Below are 12,843 nucleotides of genomic sequence, written 5' to 3'. Positions count from 1 at the left end.
TGTTGATTCTGTTAATTTATTTTACAGGTTGAATGCATATCATATCTTATTGATCGATTTTATAGTTTTGAATGCATGTATTGTTTGCTTTATGTGATCACGGTTGAATTGAAAAACTGGAGATTAAATGTAAACAGAAAATTGCGTGATTAAGTAAATGGATGAAACAACAATATTCTGGGAGATGGTGGACGGATCGGGTACGTAGGGAACCCTATCATGAACGTTGCCTCACACCGGACGGGGTATCGAGAAAAATTAAATTTTGGAATAAATTTTGGAAATCCTTTTGATTTAATAAATATGTAAACAAATTAATAAATTTTGTTTTGAATAAAATAGACAAGATAATAAAATAATTTAAGAAAATAAGAAAAGAATATTTTGAAGATGATTTCTTTTGGAATTAATAAAAAATAGATTAAAAAATTAAAAAAAAATTAAAGAAAGGTTAATATAAAATGAGAAGAAAGTAATATTTACGAAACTATGTAATTAATCAAATAGACAAAATAAAGAAAAATTAAATTGAATGATTGTTTTAATAACTAAAATAGTTATAGAAATGAGATGTGCATGCAATAGGATTGTATAGAAATCTTAGTTCTATCACTGACTTGAGAAGACGTAGTTGTTGTGCATATTTTCTTTGGGATGGTGTTTAGAGCTTAAATCGAAATCTTTTCGCTCCATAGTCTGTAAGTATAATTAGTAACCAACCCGAAGCTTTTAGGTCAGGTAAAGGTGATTTGGTCTGAAAATAGAATTTTAGTGATTTTTATAATTTCCAAACTCATTTGCTTGATGATAATTGTGAATGCTTGGTTGCATCAAATTGCTCATACAACCACTAAAGAGGCAAGGATGTTACTTACTGATGATTTGTTAGTTGTTCATTAACTTCTTAATTTTTTAATTCTCTTACTAAGACATGATTGCAATCCATGAACTTCACATTACAATGTATTATAAAAAAAGAAAAATCTACGTACTCCCAAAAGCTTTCTTTTATTAGAAATTCTAAAGGTTGAACTCAACATAAATAATTTTTTTAAAAAAAACTAAACCTTCAAAGATGTGAAAAATTAACTATTATTTTGTTGAATTAAGTAACTAATGAGAAAAACACAACTTTTCAAAATTTTTTATATAAGATATTAGTCACCTTATAATAATAAGAGTCAAGAAAAAAATATTAAAAATAAAAAATTATAGGTTCTTACAGTAAAAAAATATGGAGATGTGCCGAAGTTAGAGGAGAATTTATGAACTTTTCTTTCTACACTGTTAGTTAAATACTATAGAGATACTTTAAATATACATAAAGTGGATGATATTATTTTATCATGTGTTCTTTAAATTGAATTATATTAAATTGAACTTAGTTATATCTTCATATTGAGTATGTAAATACAGAATAGTTAATCTAAATGTAAAAATATTTATGATAATCAATTACTTGTTTGCTTAAAATTTTTATTGAATCTACTTTACCGTCTCTACATAACTATTCTACATAACTATTTTTTTCTTTTTAGATAAAGGTCTTCAATCAATTGCTGGTATTCTATTGACTCATAAGCTATTCTTCAATCAACATTCTAATTCACAAATTAATATTGAAAGCAATGTTATCATCATTTATTCATGTGCATGAACAATTGAGAATCAAGACCTTCACCAATGAGTATGTCACTAGTTTTTCATTTTGTTTTTAATAAAAGTCAGCCACTAAGCATTAATGATTTATTGTCTCTCAAAAGATGCAAAAGCAACTTAAATGGATTTGGGTGGATTTTATCTCCTAGCTTCCATCATAATGCTATAACTAAAATATCCATAATTTCGATAGATAGATCGAACGAGATTGAGCTAATAATAAACTAAGGTGAGAACTTATAATTAAGACTGGGCTAGTACTTTTGGTCTAATCGAACTGGACCCTTTTATTTTTAATTTACTAGTTACTAAATTAATAAAAGATAGAGTTAAAATTAAAATTATGTTATATTTTTTATTTTTTATATTTTCAGTTTGGGTCTGAATAAAACTGAAATTAACCAATTTTTTAGTTTCTTGATTTCTGATAGAGGATCAAATCAAATAATATTTGGTTCAATTAGATATGTTCCACACTAAATAGCCTAGTCCTATCCAATTTTTTGATTCAAGTAGAAAATGCACGCTCTTAACTATAAACATTTGCTTTTTCACATTTTATAAATATATAATATTTTATGTTTAACGCATAAACAAAAATTAAAAATTATTTCATATACAAACAAAAAATTGTAGTGCTCCAAACCTAAGAATTGCTAGTCCAATGGCTTTTAAACTTAGATATCACAATCACAATCTCTACAATCATATGCATTTTAAATGTAAACGCCATCAAAATTCTTAATATCTGTATGAAAGTGACATATCACAATTATAAATTACAATACAAAGATGTATTATATGTAATATTGCATTGAGTCATGAAGCTAACATATGTTCTGATAGCAATTATAACATCCCATGTCCAATAACAACTACAACAATAGCCCTTTGAACTCAAACCATAAAATCTTAAAACTTGAAACTTTAATTATTATCAGTGTGTAACTTAATTCCTTTATATGAAGCTCAACAATATATTCGTAATATAAGACTTGACATCTCATAAACTTTGGCACATAATTAGAGTACTTTTCATCAATAACTTAAGAGGCAAAAAAACAAGAAAATAATCACTTTGAGATAATCATATCTAAGCTCCTTTTCATATTTTCATATTGGGATCAAGCTACTTTTGAACATTTTTCAAATTCTACAAACTTCTCCTTATCCTATTCAGTTGTTTTAACAAAGACGAATAGGATGATGGTTTGTTTAGACTATAAGCAAAAATAACAATAAAGATTAGGACTAATCCACATAAATGGTTTACTATTTGAACTATAGAGTAGTCATTTCAAGTCGGCTTTATATAAGTTAGGGATAAATATAGGCTTAGTAGGTCGAAAGAGGCTACTTGTAACAACCCAGAATTTCTTAAGCAATTATAGTTGTTACCTTTCATTTATTCATCATAGTAAGTATTAACTTCCATATATTACTATCGCAATTGTCATATTCTCAACTAATTCTATAATAACTCAACTATGACATATTGTAATGTATTCAAAAATTTCTAAAATATCTTGAAATCTAAAGAGTTAAATAATGCTTTAAAGTATTAAAAATCATATTTATATAAAAATGTGTCTTTTCATCTTATGTTCCCTTTTCATAATTTTTCACAATCTTGATGTTGAGAGACCAAAACAATAAGGATTCTATCAGCAGCCTATCCACACACATCAGCATCTTATTTTTTTAGCTTTTGTATTATTGTTATAGCAATAGTTTGAATTCAAAAGTTATTCCTATTATCAGCCCTTGACACACGGGCTTCCTCTGTATAAATACAAAACTTTATCACATAAATAATATATAAAAAATCTCTCCTTCTTTCAGCCCCATTTACATGGTATCCGAGCCATGGCTACACCTTCAGCTATAATCACTGCAAATTCAACAACATCATCTCATCACTCTTTTTCAATTAAGCTCACAAACAAGGATTACCTTTCCTCGAAAACTCAATTTCTCTCACTCTTAAATTACCAGAACTTAATCGAATTTGTTGATGGTTCACTAACCGCTCCATCAAAAATAATACTTGATCTCAATAAACCTAAAGAGCACATTTTGAATCCCGAATATCACATCTGGTTTCAAAGAGACCAGACATTATTATGTTGGCTTTTATCTTCTCTACCAGAAGAAGTATTTCCATATGTAATCGACTTGAAATCTTCTTATAAAGTATGGTCTGCTCTGGCGAATTCCTTTAGCTCCTATTCTCAAAATCGACAATTGTAACTTAACATAGAGTTATAAGAGCTAAAGAAGAATAACCTCATTATATCTCAATATCTTCAAAAGGAAAAATCCTTAACTAATGAACTTGCATTAACTGGTCACAGTTTGACTGCAGCCAAATTCAATGCCATTATTTATCGTAATATCGAAAGCGATTATCATAGCATCATTACTACCCTCAACTTACGTTCTAAACCCATCTCATTTAATGAACTCCATAGTCACATTCTTGCCCACAAAATTCTCATAAAAAATCATCAAGAACTTTGTTGCCAATTTCTCTCGAAGAAATTCAAACCCAACAAATTATCAGACCTCTAACATGTCACCAAATTCAAAAAACTACCATTCCAACCAACGCCAATAGTGTCACTACCGTGCACCATGCCAAATATGCAATATAAAAAATCACACGACAAACCCTTGTCGCAAACACTATGATCAGACCCCTCAACATCAAGGCCATTGCCAAGCTAATCTAGTGCAAACCTCAAATGTTGTTGTTGCCACTCCATGGATAGTCGACTTTGGAGCCACTTACCATGTCACACCCGACTTATCATCGCTACACATTGCTGATACTTATGGAGGTTCTGATTAAATAAAAGTTAAAAATGGGGAAGGTTTGCATATTGATCATACTGGTTATGGTTTGCTTGTTCACTCAAACAATACTTTTAAATTAAAATATGTTTTGTTGTTCCCTCTATATCTCAAAAGTTACTTTCAGTTCATAAATTTTGTCACGACAATCACTGTTTTATTGAGTTTTGGCCTTCTATGTTTTATTTCAAGGATCAGGTGACCAAACAAACACTTTTTTAGGGACAAAATAAGGATGGGCTATACCTTTTGCCCAATCAACCAAATAAGGTGGCTCACGTTGCAACTCTTACATTTAACGATTGGCATCGAAATCTTGGACATTCGTGTTCAGCAATAGTGGCCAAAATTATCATTGAAAATATATTAGAGTCCAATACTTCATCCTTGTCTTGGAAAAAATGGCAACATCAAGTCTTCCTCCTTTTCTTCATCATAGTTTAGCACCTATGGATTTAATTTTTTGGATGTCTGGGGTCCATCTCCTGTCTTATCAAATGTTGGTTTTCATTTTTTTGTTATATTTATGGATGATTTCACTAGGTTCACCTAGATTTACTTCCTCAAAAATAAAAGTGATGTTTATTCCTCTTTTATTTAATTTCAAACAATGGTTGAAAAATAATTTGACAAGAAAATCAAGGCTTTTCAATTGGATTGGGGATGAGAATTCCAGAAATTGAACACATTTTTTAGACAACAAGGAATTCTTCATCATGTGGCCTTCCTCATATGCATGAGTAAATGAGGTTTTGGAACGAAAAATTAAACATAGTTGGTTCTAGCCTAACGTTACTTGCACACAGCAAAGTATCCTCTAAGTGTTGATCATATGCATTTCAACAATCTATTTTCATAAATAATTTATTGCCTACTTCAGTTCTTAAAAACATCATTCCATATCAAAAACTATTTACAAAAATGTTTAATTTTCAACATTTACATCCTTTTGGTTGTCTCGTGCTTCCTCTTTTAGGAGCATTCCATGTGTTTACTTGGGCTTCTCACCTTTACATCCTGGCCATTTATGCTTGAATTTGGAGACGGGTCACATTTATGTAGTCCACCATGTTATTTTTTATGATAGTCAGTTTCCTTATCATAAAGCTCAGAGTTGTAACTCTGAATCACATCCTATAAATACTTTGTGGTTGAAGGTCAGCACATCCCTTGTTCCGTCCCACAATAATCAGGTACCTGCTTCCCCCCTTTTATCACTTAATTCTCCTAATATTACTAACTTTGAATTATCTCAAAATTCTTCATATCAGAGTCCTACTCAATCACTATCATCACCACCAAAATTCGTGTCCCACCCCAAACCCACCAAATGTTTACTGCTCCCTTGCATATGAAATACCTAATATTAATCTTCTTATCGATTTTTCACGCTACAATCAAATAAATAATTCACACGGCTCCCTCCCTCCCATATCTAATCATACTCATACCATGAATCTCCAACCTTCCACCATGGCTAAACGACATGCCCACCTTGTCACCATTAAAAAATGTCTTCTCCTAAATCTACTTCTTCCAAATTGTCTTCTCCCAAGCCCAATTATCTCATTGTTGAACCAACTACGTACAATTAAACATTACGCTGAGTAGCAGCAAGCCATGAGCATTGAGATCAATGCTCTTATTTCTAATGATAGTTGGGTTTTAATTCCCAAGCCACCAGGAGCAAATATTATCGGCAAGAAATGGGTCTTTCATATTAAGAAGAAAGTTGATGGTACTATAGAACACTACAAGGTGCGACTCGTGCGAGAGGGTAGCATCAACAATCTGGTGTTGATTATCAGGAAACTTTTAGTCCTGTGATTAAACACATGATAATTTAGACAGTCTTATCTTATGCTACCACAAAGAATTGACTACTTCACTAATTAGATGTTACTAATGCTTTTATTCATGGTTTTCTCACAGTTAACATATTCATGGATCAACCTAAGGGATTCATTGATGCCAATCACCCAGATCATGTTTTCAAATGAAAATGCTCTCTTTATAGACTTAAACAAGTGCCTCGCATTTGGTCTGACAGGTTCGTTAATTTTTAATGACACTTGTTTTCATTCTTCCAAGGCTGACACTTCTTTTTTATATTTTATCAAGGTGTTACAAAAATCTTCCTTCTTGTTTATAAAAATAACGTAATCACCACAAGTTTAAGTGAAGTTGCTGTAAAAAGGGTCAGTCGAGCTCATCAGTGTGAGTTTTCTGTTACGGACTTGGGTGAATTATCACTTGGTATACAAGTGAATCATTCTAGCTCGAGATTGGTCTTATCGCAACATAAATACATTCATGACATCCTTGATCAAGCGAAGATGATGAAATCAAAGGGTTATGTTACGCCAATGGTTGTTACTCAACCACTGTTTAAAGATGATAGCTCACCTTTACTAGATGGTTCTCTATTTCGAAAACTTGTTGGTGCACTTCAATACACTATGCTGACTAGACAAGATATCTCTTTCTCAATGAAAAAATTTTGTCAATTCATGCATTCCCCCACCGAACTTCATTGGAAAACACTCAAATTGTTACTCAGATACTTGCAATCCACCAGTAATCTCAGTCTTATTTTCTCAACAAAATTAAATATTCAACTTCATTGCTTCACTGATAGCGATTGGGCAGGAGATCATGATGATAGTCGATCAACGTGGTTATGCAATGTACAGGGGTTGTAATTTAATCTCCTGGGTATCTAAGAAACAAGCAATGGTGTCTAGATCCTCCATCGAAAGTGAGTACAAGGTGATGGCGAATGGAACAACTTAATTGATTTGGTTACACAGCTTGTTTTTCGAACTTGATATTTTTGTTCTAGGTCCACCTATGTTTTGCTGTGACAATCTTGGAGCAATTTATCTCTCTGCTAATCCGGTTTTTCATGCTCACACAAAGCATATCGAAGTAGACTACCATTTTGTTCAAAAATAAGCTACTACAGGCCTTTTGATTGTTAAATTTATCTCTACTTCTGATCAGATTAGCAATATATTTACCAAACCTCTACCTACACAACGGTTCCTTTTCCTCCAAAGCAAACTTTGACTATAACCCGTACGAGCATTGGTGTGACGGAGGGGTATTAAGAGACCAAAACAATCGGGACTCAATCTTGCTTTCTCTGCTCTTGAAATAATAAAGAAGAGTGAACCACACATACTAAGTACTCAATAAGAAGAATTTAAAACTCCAATCCAAAGACCAGAGATAATATACCAATTTGACTCTTTTATTTTTACTCTAACTCAACAACTCTACATGCACATTTGACATCCAATACTCATACTACCATATATCAATCTCTAACATACTGTTTCACTGCACATGTACCCCAATTCTTTCATGAAACATCCACAATTTCACAACTCAACTTTACATGTACAATTTTGGTAAATTTTCATTCTCCTTAATATAACCGTATAATTGTATTAATTGCACATTATCACATATAAAGTACCTTTTCCCATATATATATTTATTTTGCAATAATTTTTTATCATCCACCAAACACAACCAACACATGTGCATAAATTTGTTATTTTTTCATATCAATCAGTCACAATCATATAAGGAAATGATAATTTCTACTATCGACATAAAACTAGTCATAGTTACGCTTCCATAAGTCATAATTACAGTCATAATTATAATCATATGAACCATGAGATAGAGTTCATAATCATTCTTTTTCGATCCTAGACTACACATTTATTCATATCTCCCTTAGAAGAAATCTTTATTTTCTGACTTGGTACTCCCAAATACGATTTATGTAATAACCTGAAAATCAAACTCTGAATTTTATTTACAAAATTTGGGGCAAAATTAGAAAAATTTGTAAAATAAATTAAATTTAAAAATAAAATTATTTGGAAGATTAGAAATTTATTTAGAAAATTAAAATAAATTAGGAAAGGATTTTAAAAAATATATATTAAAACTCTTAATTAGTAAAATAAATTAAATTAAAATTAATTAGGGAATATTAATATTTATAAAATAATAAAATTAGATTATAAAGAAATTATAAAATTAATTAGAAATTATTAAATTTCATAAATTAATTAAATTAAAATTGTAAAATAAATAAAAAAACAAAAAAAAAAGAGAAAAAAAGTAAATTAGGATTAAAATTTCACAATAAAGAAAAGGACCAATCAAATAAAAGGGGTTGTATGTGAGATTTAAGCCTGGGAAAAAATAGGAAAGGGGATAAGGATGGCCACATGGCCACCATGCACATGGATGGGGAGATTCCCTCCCCCTCCGAGGCTGCCATGTCATCTAAATTAATCAATCTCACCATCCTTATCCCTTCCCTATTATATAAACACCCAAACAACACATTTTCCCATTTTTCAATCAACCTAAACAAAAAAAAGAGAGAAAGACGAGAGGAGGTCACTAGAAATAAGAAGAAGGTCTGCCACCGGAGCCACTGCACCGGAAGAAGAAAACTGGAAAAAGTAAGCCGATTTCTTCCTATTTCTCTTCCTTTTCACTTGTAGTTTAGATTTCAGTAATTTTTATGCACATTTAGGAAAGAAAATCCAAATCCAAAAGGGTAAACCTTTGATTGAAGGGAAGCCTATCCGCTACTATGAAACCCGACCATTTTCTATTTCAGTTAAGGTAGGGATACTAATTATAATTGTTTTTTAGATCCGTTTATCTAAGATTTAACTTTAAAATGCTATAATGAATAGTTTAACTCTTTAAAAAGGTGATTCAAGGGCAAACTATTTGCTTTCTTTGTTAACTTTGTTAATGTTATTTTTCTTTAAATTCTTTAAACCATGGCATGCAATGTGTTTAAGACAAATACATTTTGGATTTACTTGATTTTGAATGAAAAACTTAAATTTAAATGAAGAGATGGTGAGGGTTCGGTGTAGTAAGATGGTGACTAAATTAAGTTATTTCCCTATATATATATATATATATATATATATATATATATAATTATATAAGATATATATGGGGTGCGTGTGTGTATGTATATGAGATATATATATACATAAACTATAAGGAATCTGTGAAAATATACTTATTTACTTGAATTAGGTATAAATGTATAAAGGGAAACAATATATATATATATACACACATATTTTCTATAAGTTTATATGTAAGATCTTTTTTCTAACATGTGAACTTAATGTAGACTTTGGTATGCGTATCAAGTTGTCAATTTAATGGGTTTATTTAAAAGTGAACAAATATGGTTAAACAGAATTGGACCTTAATGCATTTGGTTTGAGTATGAGTTTGTAATGTATAAATACTATTTTTATAATATTTTTATTTTATGATAGAAAAAATAAGAATTATAAAAGCTTGTCGATATAAAAGGCAGTTATGGTCTCATAAGCCATTTTATTTTTTTGAAATCCCGTCACCAGAAAATAAACTAATTTTTAAGCGCCATGTTGATTCGAAAGATTCTACCGATGGATCCAGGTATGCTTCCGCTTATATTCCTCGTTAATTCAGTACGAGATTGTATATTTAGATTTATAGATTTGTTAATCTAAAAAGTATTTTTATTCCAATAAATGGTATCAGAGCATTTCTCGTATTGGATTTTCGAGATTCAAGTTTTTTTTGTTTTGTGATTTTAGATTTTTGATTCAAAATTTTGGCTTTTGAATTTTATTTTTTGTTTGGTTAAATTCATATATATAGATCCAAATATATATATATATGAATATTAGAGATATATATATATACATATAGAAGTTTAGAAAAATATATGGATATATATATATGAGTTTAGTATGTATATATATACATATATATGAAGCATAAAACAAAAAAAGAAAATCAGTGGCCAACCACCACAACATGAGGAAGAAAGCCTGGCAGTTACGCAACAGTTCGACAGCCGAATTTCATGCATGACGACTGGAAATTTTTAGTTGTTACTGTAGCAATTTGGAAATTAGCCATTACAGGTTGCATGAGGAAGAAGGAAAAAGGAAAGTTTTGGGTTATTTGGGTTCTATTGTTATGTTTTAAATTTTAATTTATCCGGGCTTGGTCCACAAGAAGAAAAGAAAAAGGAAGAAAAGAAGGAAAAAAGAGGCCCATTTGGCTGCACCAAAGCCCAGGCGAGTTTGGGCTAGACCAACCTAGCTCAGACCCAAACCGGCCCAGGACCGACCGGGTGTTGACACGATCTGGTCAACATCTTGATCGATCAACGGTCAACATTGACTTTGACCGATCAACGGTCAACTTTTGACCCAAAAAAAGATTTTTAAAGGGTATTTGTGGTCATTTTGTGGTTAATTTTCTTCCTAATTAGGTTTAAATTTAGTTTTAATTTTGAATTTCAATATTAGTATGTGAATATGCATATTAAAATAAATTAATTTACACAATATATTAACAGAGTGATTTCTCTTGTAGATAATTTATTTATTTTATATTGTAAACAGTTGTATAAGTGTAATTTATGTGAGTATTAATCGGCCTAAAGGAAGGTTAATATTTAATATTATTGCATTCTAATTTTTGTGATAATGAATACGTGACAGTTATTCAGTATAACATGTGAACTTTAAATCGACCAAAAAAGAAGGTTTATTGTTTGATGTATTTTTACTATCTGTATTTAATTATTGTTATAGGGTACCACTTACAAGTTAATATTCTGTCCAAGTATACAGTATTAATGGAGTGCTCAGTATTTTGATGGGAATATACCTTTATTTAAAATTCATTATTAAATTTTATAATTTACAGTTTTATGTGAGTGCTAATTAATTTATTTTTTGTTTGTTCTTTATTCCACTTTCTTTTCTGCTAGAAGTATCACCGTGAATGTTAATTCCATCCCAATGTGGAATGACACAAACTTCAAGCAATGGAAGAACAATGTTCAACTTATGCTTGGAGTTATGGATATGGATTGGGCTACGGTTTGATCAACCCAATCTAATTATTTCTGATAGTACCTTTGACGAAAAGAAGGAGTTTGAAAGATGGGATCAGTCAAACCATATGAATATGTTGGTTATGGAACAAGCCATTCCAAAAATTTTTCAGGGCACTATGTCCGATGAGATCACAATAGTTAGAGATTTCATTCATTCTCTATAACAATGTTTTGTCATAAGTGTAAAGTTGAGGCATGTACACTTCTGTCGACTCTTGTTTCCATGAGGTATAAGGAAAATGAAAACATCAAAGAGCACATAATAGAGATGTCACATGTGCATGCAAAACTCAAGGCACTAAGAGTGGAATTGTCAGAAGAAGTACTTGTGTACTTTATTTTGATTTCTCTTCCACTACAGTTCAATCATTTTAAGGTGACATACAATTTTCAGAAAGAATCCTAGAATCTAAATGAGCTCATTTTACATTGTGTTCAGGAGGAGGAAAGGCTGAAGTTTGAGAGGACAGAGAGTGCTCATTTTGTAGTGATCTTAAATGATATGAAGAACAAGAAAAAGAAAACAAGTAAATCTGTTACGGTTTTAATACAACAGAAGATTCAGACAAAAAATGTTTGTTTCTTCTGTAAAGCTCTGGGGGACAAAAAAAAAAACAATGCGTTAACTATCATGCGTGGCGTGCAAAGAAAGGTATGCTTATTATTTTTTTTTGTTCTGAGGTTAATTTAACTTTTGTACCTACACACACGTGGTGGATAGATTCTGGTGCCACAACTCACATTAGTCCGTCTATGCAGGGTTGCCTCCATTGCCGTTAGCCAAGTGATGGTGCCAAATTTATTTATGTGGGTGATAGCAAACCAATTGAGGTGGAAGCAATCAGAAAATTAAGATTGTTGTTAAGGATTGAATTTTATTTAGATTTAGAAGAGACTTTTATTGTACCGTCGTTTAAACAGAATGTAATTTCTATTTTTGTATTGGACAAATTTAGTTATTCATGTTCATTTAGAAATGAAAATTTTAGTATTTTTCTTAATTCAAATCTAATTGGTTCTGATTGTTTATCAGTGCATGATAATCTTTATTTGTTTGATACAATTGCTTCTTATAATGAATCCCTGTATGTTGGTATAAGAGGTGTAAAGAGAAAATTAACCAAGAAAAATTCTGTTTCATTATGGCACAAGAGATTAGATCACATCTCCCAAAGAAGAATTGAGAGACTTGTGTCAGATGAAATTCTAAATCCCCTTGATTTTACAGATTTTGATAGATATGTCCATTGTATCAAGCGAAAATAGATAAATATTAAGATATTAGGTGCCAACAGAGCTATGGACGTATTATAACTCATTCATATAAATATTTGTGGACCGTCCCCTATAACTTCTTAGAATGGTCA

The 12,843-nt window shown here is 30.8% G+C and overlaps 1 long non-coding RNA gene across 2 annotated transcripts; it reads left to right on the top strand.

The window, feature by feature from the left end:
- Positions 1-8,861: 8,861 nt before the first annotated feature.
- LOC110826152 (uncharacterized) lies at positions 8,862-12,477 on the top strand. Of its 2 annotated transcripts, XR_015816567.1 has the most exons (4): positions 8,879-9,002; positions 9,939-9,996; positions 11,916-12,128; positions 12,236-12,477. It is a non-coding gene; the product is annotated as an uncharacterized LOC110826152 (long non-coding RNA). The 2 variants fall into 2 exon arrangements; XR_015816566.1 differs by lacking the exon at positions 9,939-9,996 and having other exon boundaries at positions 8,862-9,002.
- The last annotated feature ends 366 nt before the right edge of the window (positions 12,478-12,843 follow it).

The sequence above is a fragment of the Carica papaya genome, chromosome 9, assembly GCF_054855325.1.
Source record: "Carica papaya isolate Zhongbai chromosome 9, ASM5485532v1, whole genome shotgun sequence".
NCBI classification, from domain to species: Eukaryota; Viridiplantae; Streptophyta; class Magnoliopsida; order Brassicales; family Caricaceae; genus Carica; species Carica papaya.
The sequence above is the reverse complement of the archived record's forward strand: the minus strand, read 5'-3'. Positions and strand labels throughout refer to the sequence as shown.